Consider the following 11,928-nt stretch of genomic DNA (forward strand, 5'->3'; position numbering starts at 1 on the left):
AAGTGTTGTATCACCTCATTAAGGAAATGCAATCCGTGATCACTTACAAGCTCAATAGGAAGTTTGTACCTAGTGAATATGCATTTGTATAGGAACGTAGTAGTAGTTCTAGCATCATTCTTCCTAGTGGCTCATGCCTTGACCCATTCGATTACGTAATCTATGGCCACAATAATATATTGCGCGTTATTTTTTTATGCCGGTGGTTGTATCATAGGTCATAGTGGCATACTATCAATTCATGTCCGCATCTTTTCGCGTTGACATGAATTGCATCGTCAAACAAATTCTTTGGCATCGGTAAACAAGGTTGGACACCAGCAGATGCCTACCACTAGTATAGCCTTTCCTATGGTTTCATGAGAGAAGTGACCCCCTGCTAGACCTGTGTATGCTTGCTCCAAGATAGAAAGATACTCCTCTTCATTGGCATACAGTCTTAGCAGTTGTTCTTTCCCTCATCTCGATAGATCTGATTCTCAATCATTGCATATTTGGCTACTTTAGTCTCTATTGTCCTTCATCTTTTTTTACTCATATCTTATGGGAATATCCTTTTAGTCAGATATTCCACCAGGTATGTGGGTGGAAGCATGGGTTGGTGGTACAAAAAGTAGTGTCCTTTGACAGTTCTTATGAGGCACTTGCGGTTGGTGTTTTGTGGGCAATTTTCCAAAGCCAATATATATTTTCAATTTTTTTTTAAGATGTAGAAAAATTTGTCAACTAATATAAGAGTTCTTGATTTAGTATCAAGACAAGACTGTCTGCCTACCCTTTTACCAAACTCTCTCTCTCTCTCTCTCTCTCTCTCTCTCTCTCTCTCTCTCTCTCTCTCTCTCTCTCTCTCTCTCTCTCTCTCTCTCTCTCTCCCCCCCCCCCCCCCCCCCCCCCCAAGAGTTCCCTCTTTGCACTCTTCACATAATTGACATGAAGTTCAAGATGTGTATGTGTGTGTGTGTGGTTTCCCTATCCTGCACTCTTGCACAATAATTCCATCTTGAAGTTGTAGAGAGACGCGTTGGAGTTTCCCATTGAGGTGTATAGTTTATGGAGAAAGAGATCAGAGTGGAGATGTTGCAACAACAAGAGATTGGGGTGGAGATTGGAGTAGCAGAGTTGGGAAACATTGGGCCAAGTTTCCATGTTGGGTTGCTGGCCATTGATGGGGATGTCATCTATTTGGAAGAGGGGATTGTGCATGACCGATTGCTTTCAAGTACAATGTAATTGTCTGGATTCTCTCAGAAGCATGTACAATACAATCCATTCCATGATGGCATGCCTCAGAGTTACCATAGGGAAGACTCAATCACAATTCGCCATGAAGGCACCCATCGGATGCAGCAATATTGGTCCATGAAGAAACGAGAGAGCCGTAGGAGACAAAGAGAAAGTGATGCATCACATTCATGTTTACCAAAATATGTGAATCAGATTTGCATCAAAGTCTCAAAGTGCTGGCAGGGAGCAACACAAGGCATGACTTGGGATGCCAAGAAAACAACCTTTTAATGCCTTCTTCAATAGCCAACTTTTAGACGTTTTCATCATGCATCTGAGAAGCCAATAATGTCCAATATCTGTGGCACCTTTACTACAGTCAAAGCCTCCATTTTTGAAGAGGATTTGAATCTTAGAAGACTTTTTTGCATGATGTTGATGAATAATGAAGGATGCCCATCAAGGTCTATTAGCAACAACAAGATGGCAAGATTTAATGGGTTACATTGACAAAATTTTGCAGGAGCCAATTTGCGCTTAAATTGGCTGAGGCTGGCACATTTTCTTTGCAATTATGTAGTCGTCAATAATCTTAAAGCCATACCATCACACAAGATATAGAATATCTTGTTTTTTCCTTTTGGCAGGTAGAGACAAGAGTATCACCAAACAAAAAAGACGTTGATAAACCACTTTTGGTATGTAGCAATTAGTGCGATATGCATGGTCATATGTTCAAAAAGATGTAATACATGAATTTGGGAGATTTACAAAGTGTCTTCGAGTTTTAAAAATGGGGCAACGTGTGCACATTGTAAATATTCATGCTTCGTGTCGGCAGTCGAGCATACGTACATGCCTAGATAGGGTATCGGGGCCTTGGATATGGTTCTAGGTGGCTTATTTTGGCTCTAGATAATGTTTTGAGATTTCTAGAATGTAAATAATGCAAGTGCCAAGTGTGGGTACTCTCATCCCGCTCAAGAAGTTTGGGACATGCAGTAACTGTCTATTTGCGGCGCCTGATTTGCGGTGATCTGTGCATCGCCCTAGAAGTGGTCAAAATTGGAATGTGGGTATGTGGAAATGTTCTTTGGGTATCGAGGATCAAGCTTACAAAATTTGGTGAATTTTGGAGTCCGTTTGGGGTTTTTCCTGCGAAAAATGCCCGCCAAGGGTCAAAACTAGCCAAAACTGGGCAAAAAAAGGTCCAAAAATGGTCAAAAAAGGTGTGAAATGGCTTCAAATTTCCACATCACTCATGGTGGCGTGAGTTTTCCAGCTGAGGGAGGACTTTTGAAGAGAAATATCAACACTTTTACCCCTCTGTATGTGGGAGGAAGCAGGGTTCCTACAGGTGGTCTAGTGACGTCCCATTGTGTTTGCGTCCTGTTTTCGAGTGTGTGGAGGAGTGAATGAGAGCTTTCTCTCTTCAATTTTGCACTTGGGAGAGTCTATGGGAGTTCTGAGGTTTCCATGTATGTGTGTGTGCAAGGAATTGATGGAAGAAGGTGCGGCTTTCTGCAAGACTATGTGACTCTGTATCGGTGCCATTAGGGTTGGCGCTACTCCAAAGAGTCCAACAGGGTGGAGTTTGGTGAAGCTTTTGCAATGGTTTGAGAGTGGTCATTTATGGCTGGAGTTTTTGGGTTTTTTATGGTTTTTCTTGTATATTTTTGTCACCATCGAGCGTGATTTCAAGTGTTGATCACTTCGACTCACCTTGTAGTGTCTGCGGGCAGGCAAGGGCTTGTAGGTCGAGGCGTTTGGAGTTTGAATTGAGCTTGTGTGTAGATTTTTCAGGGAGATTTTGAGTGGTGGTGTGGGTGGGAATTCAAGTAAATTCCTTGTGTGGTGTTGAGTTGTCTGGGTGTGTGAGTATGCGCACAGCGTCTTTTGCTCCATCACCCTTTGGCGATCCTGCTGGGGAGCGAAAATTGCCGGTTGTGCACCCAGAATTTGGATTTTGATCAGTGATGTACACAAATTTTGGATGTTGAAGGCAGTTTCATGATGGTGGTGCCATTCCAACCATCAATTTTCACAGGTTGTGAGGATGCAGACGATTGGCTTGCCTCATATGAGCTCGACTTGACATGTTTATGCCGTGCACTGCCAAGTGAGGCGCAAAAGCTTGCAGGTATCAATATGGTGGTCAGAGGTAATGCAAGAGAATGGTTTGAGAGATTGTCACAGGATGACAAAGTGAATTGGGATAGCTTTAAGATATGCTTTTTGAAGCGGTTTAAAAAGGTGATTCCTCACCAAGATGCATGGAAACAGGTCACTAGTTTGTTTATGCAAGAGCACGAGTCTGTTGCATATTTTTGGTCAAGATTTGATGATGCTTGGAGAGTGTGGAAAGATTCTCTATTGCATGTAGAAGGCATGTCTAAAGAGGAATTTTATTCCGCATTTACAAATAGCCAAAGAATACAGGTATTCACGAGTTTGTTACGACCAATCCTTAAAGTGAAAGTGCAAGAGAAAGAGCTGAATTCCATGCGTGAAGCATTGAAGATAGCACTGCAAAAAGAAAGAAAGCTATGCGTTGCCACACGCATGAAGTTCCCTTTTTCAATATGTGGTATGGATAGTGTAGATGACCTTTATGTGCATAAAGTCACAGTTGCAGGTGCTCATGCTAGCAAGGATAATAGCTTGGATATAAGTGTGGATTCCCATATGCGCAAAGTTGATGCAAATGAAATATGTGAAGCAATTTTGGAGAGCATACACATGCCAATGGTGTAAAATGGCAAGGAAGCAGTAGACAAATGTGAAAGTTTGAGCACTTACACGGAAAGTGAAGATGATGAAACTAAAGTTGACAAGGATGAGGCAACCTATGATGGTGACACATCAAATGTTTGTGAGAGTTGGTGCGATGATGTATGTGATGATGACATAGAGTCACTAGATCCATTGAAGGATATGGTAGCCTTGCACAAAGAGCAATGTATCTTTTGGGAAGTAGCTTTGCAGCAACATGGCATGGATGCTTGCATTGATGATGAGATGATGGGCTATGGTCAGGGAGTTTCCACATCAAGCAAAGATGATGTAGGAGATAATGATGCTATGATGGTTGATGTGACCTTGGGTCCATGTGATTTACCAGAGCTAGGGGTTGGGCAACCCTATAGTGGTTGTGATGCAAATACATTGGGTCATGAAGGTTATATGGATGAGTTCTATGTGTGCAAGGATTTGATGCTAGTGCCATCTCCAAGGGATGTCCGTGAGAATATGCGACCTACGGTTGTTAAGTATAAACTTCTAGAGGATGGGGTAGACAAGGAGTTTAAAGTGACCTTTTGCTTGCATGATGATTTGATGGATGCATTTCACAAACTTCAATGTATGTTTAGGACATATCCCTTTATCTTTGAAGATCCTAATTGGCAGTTAGCGAGTCTTGGGGCTAGTTGGCATGATGAAGACTTGATTATAAGGAGCTATGTGGCTTTGTATGAATGTTTCTAGCTTTTCAAGTGGAAAATCTCTTATGTGGAAGAAGAAGAATCTACTAGTGATAGCATTTTTGGAGAGAGTTTTCAATTTCGGAGTGGATTTGTTAATGCTTGGAGTGATGATCTCTTAGCCATAAGAAATGAAGAGCAGCTGATGCGTCAGGAAGATGATGTGCAATTTATGGTTGTCAATCGAATGGGAAAAAAGATGTAAATACATGAATTTGCGAGATTTAAAAAGTGGCTTCAAGTTTTAAAAATGGGGCAACGTGTGCACATTGTAAATATTCATGCTTCGTGTCGGCAGTCGAGCATACGTACATGCCTCGATAGGGTATCGAGGCCTTGGATATGGTTCTAGGTGGCTTATTTTGGCTCTAGATAATGTGTTTGAGCTTTCGAGAATGTAAATAATGCAAGTGGAAAGTGTGGGTACTCTCATCCCGCTCGAGAAGTTTGGGACATGCAGTAACTGTCTATTTGCGGCGCCTGATTTGCCATGATATGTGCATCACCCTAGAAGTAGTCAAAAATGTAATGTGGGGATGTGGAAATGTGATTTGGGTATCAAGGATCAATCGTACAAAATTTGGTGAGTTTTGGAGTTCGTTTGGGGTTTTTCCTGCGAAAAATGCCCGCCTGAGGTCAAAACTGGCCAAAACTGGGCCAAAAAAGGTCAAAAAATGGTCAAAAAGGTATGAAATGGCTTCAAATTTCCACATCACTCACGGTGGCATGAGTGTTCTAGCTGAGGGAGGACTTTTGAAGAGAAATATCAACACTTTCACCCCTCTGTATGTGGGAGGAAGCAGGGTTCCTCCAGGTGGTCTAGTGCAGTCCCGTTGCGTTTGCGTCCTGTTTTCGAGTGTGTGGAGTGAATGAGAGATTTCTCTCTTCAATTTTGCACTTGGGAGAGTCTATGGGAGTTCTGAGGTTTCCATGGATGTGTGTGTGCAAGGAATTGAGGGAAGAAGGTGCGGCTTTCTGCAAGACTATGTGACCCTGTATCGGTGCCATTAGGGTTGGCGCTACTCCAAAGAGTCCAACAGGGTGGAGTTTGGTGAAGCTTTTGCAATGGTTTGAGAGTGGTCATTTGTGGCTAGAGTTTTTGGGTTTTTTATGGTTTTTCATGTATATTTTGGTCACCATCAAGTGTGATTTCAAGTGTTGATCACCTCGACTCACCTTGTAGTGTCTGCGGGCAGGCAAGGGCTTGTAGGTCGAGGCGTTTGGAGTTTGAATTGAGCTTGTGGGTAGAGTTTTCAGGGAGATTTTGAGTGGTGGTGTGTGTGGGTGGGAATTCAAGTAAACTACTTGTGTGGTGTTGAGTTGTCTGGGTGTGTGAGTGTGCGCACGGCGTCTTTTGCTCCATCAATGTGTGTCAGAAATGATTGGTAGAATATCTTACATAAAGCATCCAATACATTTTCTTGATGATTCATAGGTATGCTCCTAAACTGTTGAAATCATGTTGTTATCCTACATGCAATAATGGAGTGCTACCATATACATGTGGTAGTGATGTGTGTGAACACACTAGGACAGCCAGGGCATTTTTTCCCTCTTTAAGAGGTTTTTTCCCCCGAGCATTATATATACGCCCATCACTCTGGAGCTATCTATCTTTCCATTGCACACTAAGTAATACACTCTCTATTGTGTGCCTTGAGATTCCTTCATCTTCTCCAAGGTGTGTGTGTTTCTCTGCAACCCTAATTCCAACAATTGGTATCAAAGCAGGTTCCATCCTCCCGGGCTAAGTCGTCAGCAGCTCCAGCACACGCCTGCTCACTTTCTCTGATTTGTGTGAGCTTTGGTGAGTGTTCCGAAGAAAACACATAGAGCTTTGGAGAAGAAAACATAGTGCTCAAATTTTTTATTTGGGTTCATTTCGGCCTCCGTTTCCACTACAGGAGGCTTTTTTGTCATTTTGTGCTAAATTTTTGACAGTGCCATTTTCTGCATAATAGGTGCTTTAGAGTCTTCTACAATTTGTGCTATATAGCACGTGTTGTTCCCGCTTTGTTTCTCCTCTTTTCAAGCATTTTTCACATCAAGTGCAACATTTACCATGGCTGGCAACAACACAGATGTGTTCAAGATGTTTGCTGTTGAGGACAACACAGATGTGTTCAAGATGTTTGTTGTTCAACAACACAGATGTGTTCAAGATGTTTGCTGTTGAGGACAAGTTGGATGGGGACCGTGGGCTTATATGATGCAACATGTTCTTATGTCAAAGGGAGTCTAGAATATTGTGCAGGGCATTGATGTACGTTCTGGTTTTGAGGATGCAGGATATGTTGAGGATGTTGTGTTAAGTATGGAGCCTGATTTACCCTTGTAATTTTATGTGGTAAAAGCGCACATTTGTAAGGTCCCTATTATGAGGAGAAGCCATCGTGCGTGAAGGAAAGTCACTCACCGGAAACCAAAATTTTCACAGTCAAAAATCAGGGGCAACTTTAGGGGAATATTCCTTTTCGCCGGAATATTATGGCTGGACGGCGGCCGGAAAGTGGTCAAAAAACAACCGTCGGTTGGCCGATGGCCGGTGGTCGGAAGTCAATGGCCGGTGGCCGGTGGCCGAATTCAATGGCCAGTGGCCGAATTCAAAAGCGGACTTGTCTTCTCAAGGGTGGCCACACATGGGCGGATTGGAGGGTCCGATTTGGACTTATTCACACAAGGGGGCTACACATGGCTGCCTCTCATAAAAGAAGGCCATTTCTACACACATTTCATAGTGTGAAGTTGATGCAACAAGGTGAGTGTGAGGTGGTGAGAGTGAAGCAAGGCGGGAGCTCTATTAAGGGTTTAATCCCTTTGTAAACTACTTCTTCTTTTGAAGTGCTAAAGCCATTGAGTGGCTGCTTTCCCATGGACGTAGCCCACATTGGATGAACCACGTATATCGTGTGTACTCTCTCTCTCTCTCTCTCTCTCTCTCTCTCTCTCTCTCTCTCTCTCTCTCTCTCTCTCTCTCTCTCTCTCTCTCTCTCTCTCTCTCTCTCTCTCTCTACTCTATAATCTCGTGTATGTAAATTTTTCTCTCTCCATTAAGTAATCTACTCGATTATCTATTTAGCTACGTCTTATTTCCTAACATGTTACAGGTCTTGCTGTAAGAATTGCTGCTATTAGAGTTGTTTTGCCTACGGCGGAATAGTCTCGTTGGGATGTAAAGGATGCGCAGGCTCATGCATTGATTGCATTGTTTGTGAAGTGCACCACTGATCCTCACATTTATTCAGCAAAATCTGCAAAACAGGCTTGGGATATTTTGGCTGGTCTTTATGCAAGTCGCAATGAGGCTAAAATCGCTTTGCTGCGTAAAGAGCTAAAATCAAAGATTATGCATGAGGAAGATGATATGGACACTTTCCTTGCTAGTGTCAAGTATATCAATGAGAAAATTATTTCTGCAGGAGGTGAAGTCATTTTAGATAGTTCCCTTGTGCATATTGTTCTTGATGCCTTACCAGATTCGTACCAGACTTTTTCTAGTACTTGGAGACTCATGACCCAAGGAAATCCTGAAGTTGTCAATTTTAATGCATTATGCATATTGTTGTTGCAAGAGACACTTTCCAGAAAAAATAGGACTAGGCAGCATGCAGTTGAACATGCTTTTATTGCTTCTCAAAGAAAGGGTGGTAACAGTAATGCAGCCACTTCTTATGGTTCTTCTCTGATGAGTGGCAAAACTTCTGTTCCTAATGCTTTTGCTGACAACAATTCGTTTGTAAATTTTGGTGATAAGGGCAAAAAGAAGATGCATTTCCATTATTGTAAAGCTAATGATCACTTGATCAAGAAGTGTCCTAAGTTGAAATCCAAAGAGGCTAAAAAGAAATAGGGTGGTCCCACTACAAATGTTGGTTCCACTACAATTGCAGCCATTGTGGAGTCTTCTGTCAAAGGAGACTATGATGCTGATGTTGATGTAGACTGGGCTTTCAGTGCAGAGTGCACTTACAATCATGATGTCCATGATGCATGCATGTCAGTTGGTGCACATTCACATGTGTGGTATTTTGATAGTGGTGGTACAAAGCACATTACCTCACATCGTGAATTGTTCACCTCGCTTGAGTATATCCCTCATGGGAATGCAGTCACTTGTGCCAAAAATGCCTCTTATCCGGTTCAAGGAGTTGGAAAAATTGTGCTTACTATTGCAAATGGAAGCTCTTTCACACTTGTTGATGCACTTTATGTACCTGGGATCAATATGAATCTTTTGTCTGTATCTGCACTTGCTAGACTTGGACTTGTAGTCTAATTTGTGGATGACAGATGTTCAATTCATGATCTCAATTTTGGTGATGAAATTGTTGCATCTGTTCTTTTGTGCCATGGGTTGTATAAGCTCACTTTGTATGACAAGTGTGGACAAAATTTTACAAATGCAGTTGCAGATCAAGGATCATTTCAGATGCAAAACTGTGGCATGCACGTTTTGAAAACATCTGAATTTTGCTAGTTTGCTGTGTTTGAAAAAATCTGATATGGTTGGTTCTTTGCCGCCTCTTGAAGCACCTGTCAAACACGTTTGTGAAGGCTATATTTTGGGTAGGATACAAAGTTCTAAGTTTCCAAAGGATGGTTCCATTAGGGCCACATGCAGGTTGTAGCTTGTGCATAGTGATGTTTGTGGGACCATGCAAACTCCCTCCTTGGGAAATTACCTTTTGCTACGTGACTTTCATTGATGATTACTCCAAGCATGGATGGGTATTTCCTCTTAAAGCGAAGTACAAAGTTTTTATGTGCTTCAAACAAATTTTGGCTATGGCTAAAAATGTCTCAAAATGTACTATGGGCACGCTTTCGAGAAATTTGCGGTCTTGCCAGGAAAGCACCGGGCTTATGGCTGTGAGAGTTTGTGAGAGAACTTCAAAAAACTATATGAAGGGGTTAAACCATAGATTCCATGAAGACTAGGGTTTGGAAAGAAGTGCAATCAAAGAAGCCCCACTCTTTCTCTCTTGCACTCACACACACAAAGAAAGAACACAAAAGAGAATGTGAAAATAACACAAACATGAAAACATCAAGGCTATGGTCATATCGTATCATGGGTAGTATGAAAGGGTTAATAGATGAGTTAATCTTGGCTGGCCAAATAGGCTACGAATTGTTCTTTGGAATTGTAGTTTTGTGCTTACCATAATATATATATTTTGTCTATGTGTTTTTGTTGTTTTTGGAGCCTGTTTTGGCCATAAACTGCTCATCCGAGGTCGGATTGAGCACTTTGACATTGTAGACAAGGGTTTTAGGCCGTTCCGGACGCACTGGCACTGAACATTTTTTCAAATTCCTCACTGTTATTTTTTGTTTTGGTTGTGTAAGTTTATCCTATGAAGCGAAGCTTCTGCTCCAATTTGTGATTGTATCTGGCATATTTTACCCATATTGTGTGAGCTATTTGCCCCATTGGTGTTGGCCCAAGATCAATTGTATCTAAACATCAGAAATTCTCCTTTTTTTAAGCTGAGTTTTTTGGGTGTGTGTGTGTGTGTGTGTGTGTGTGTGTGTGTGTGTGTGTGTGTGTGTGTGTCTGTGTGGAGTGGGCAAATGGATAGTCTCTCTCCTCTCACTCCATTGTTGTGTTCCCTATCTCAGCCAGGTGGGTTGTGTAAGCCAAGTGGTGCCCCATAGTGTGTGTGTGTGTGTGTGTATCATCCCAAGAGTGTGTGTCGGGTCATTATAGAGGCGTTCTGTGTGTCGGGTCATTATAGAGGCGTTCTGTGTGTTTCCATCCCACTCACAACGTCAAGAGGGATGAAGAGACCTTTGGCATATCCTAGGTTCTGCTCCTCGTTCATGATGTGATGAGTTTTTAGCATTTCCTTAGAGAAATTGTCCGTCTTCCACGCCCACCACTCCTAAAGAAACAACTAGGGTAAAGGGGCCAACTTTAGGCCACCTAAGGTGAGGAGCAAATTGCAAGAGCCCTACTGCACAAAAATGTGTGTTTAGGGGCGCGTTTGGAAGCTCATGGCAGTGGGAATCTACAGGAAAAATTTAGACGCGAATAGAGCTCGCCTTGCAATGTAGCAGAGCATTCGATATTTTCAGTGTAACAAAATATGTCGTCATAGAGAAGCCACACCATGGGGTGTAATGGGCCAATGTTGGCAAAGAGTTTTGGACTCAGATCATAGGGCAGAGATTCAATCACATATCGAGATAACCATTCCGCCTCTCAGTTGAACATGTCCTACCACTTGTGCAAAACTGCACAAAAAGCTAGCGCAGACTAGTACTCCTTGAAGGGGGGTGACTTTGTAAGGGCTTGTTTACCCTAGTGTGCCTTCAAGAAGTTCTTAGGTCGGGTTCACAGTGGGCGGCGGCAGGAAACATTACCTGGCAGTGAATCACAGGCACGCACGTCAGAACACCTGTTCACAGTGCATGGTGGCAGAAAGTCATTTTGACTGCCAGCACACGGAACAAAAATGCCTTGTGACTTCTGAAACCCCTTCGCCCAAATGACTTCCACCCTCCACGTCATCTGACAGGCTTGACATGGCCAATTTCTTTTTCCTTCAACTTCCCCCCTGGCTAGAGCCATGCCATATAGTGATGAGGGGTGTGTGCCGTGTATGCGTGCGTGCACGTGAGAAGAGAGACTTTTAATGCCCAAGAACAGGACTCCGGCCAATGTCAGGGAAGTAAGGCTAGGTTCACATTGGGGAGGCGGAAGAAACACTTCAAAATGGGATTTTCCAGGTGGAAGAGTTGCAAAATGCACACTTTCGTCACCCATTTATTCATAAAGATGGTGGAATAAAAAAGGGCTCTATTTTATGCCGCCGTCTATTGTAAACCTGGGGCGGCGATGGAACAAAGAGTGAAAGGAAGCAAAGTTTAATAAATTGCATCAATAAACCATGGGAAAGGGAAGCGGGAATCGCAATGCGATCTCAGCCGTCCAGCGAGTCAGTGAACTAGGATATGGTGAACTAGGGGTGAACTGGGATATGGTGAACTAACTAGGCCTGAAAAGTAGATTTTCACATAATCCAAGGACAGTTAAGGGCCAGTCATGATTACTTTGAGAATACACATTTTAAAAATCCAAAGCTTCACATTGAGGGACTCTAATGTGCACGTACAGTGAGGAGAGAGAGCTTTGAAATTAGTGAACTAACGGTAAACTAGGGTGAACTAGAAGTAAACTAAGGTTTCTGACTTTACCATAGTGAACTAGGGGTGAACT

This window comes from Adiantum capillus-veneris, chromosome 13 (assembly GCF_014529385.1).
Source record: "Adiantum capillus-veneris isolate H3 chromosome 13, ASM1452938v2, whole genome shotgun sequence".
NCBI lineage: Eukaryota > Viridiplantae > Streptophyta > Polypodiopsida > Polypodiales > Pteridaceae > Adiantum > Adiantum capillus-veneris.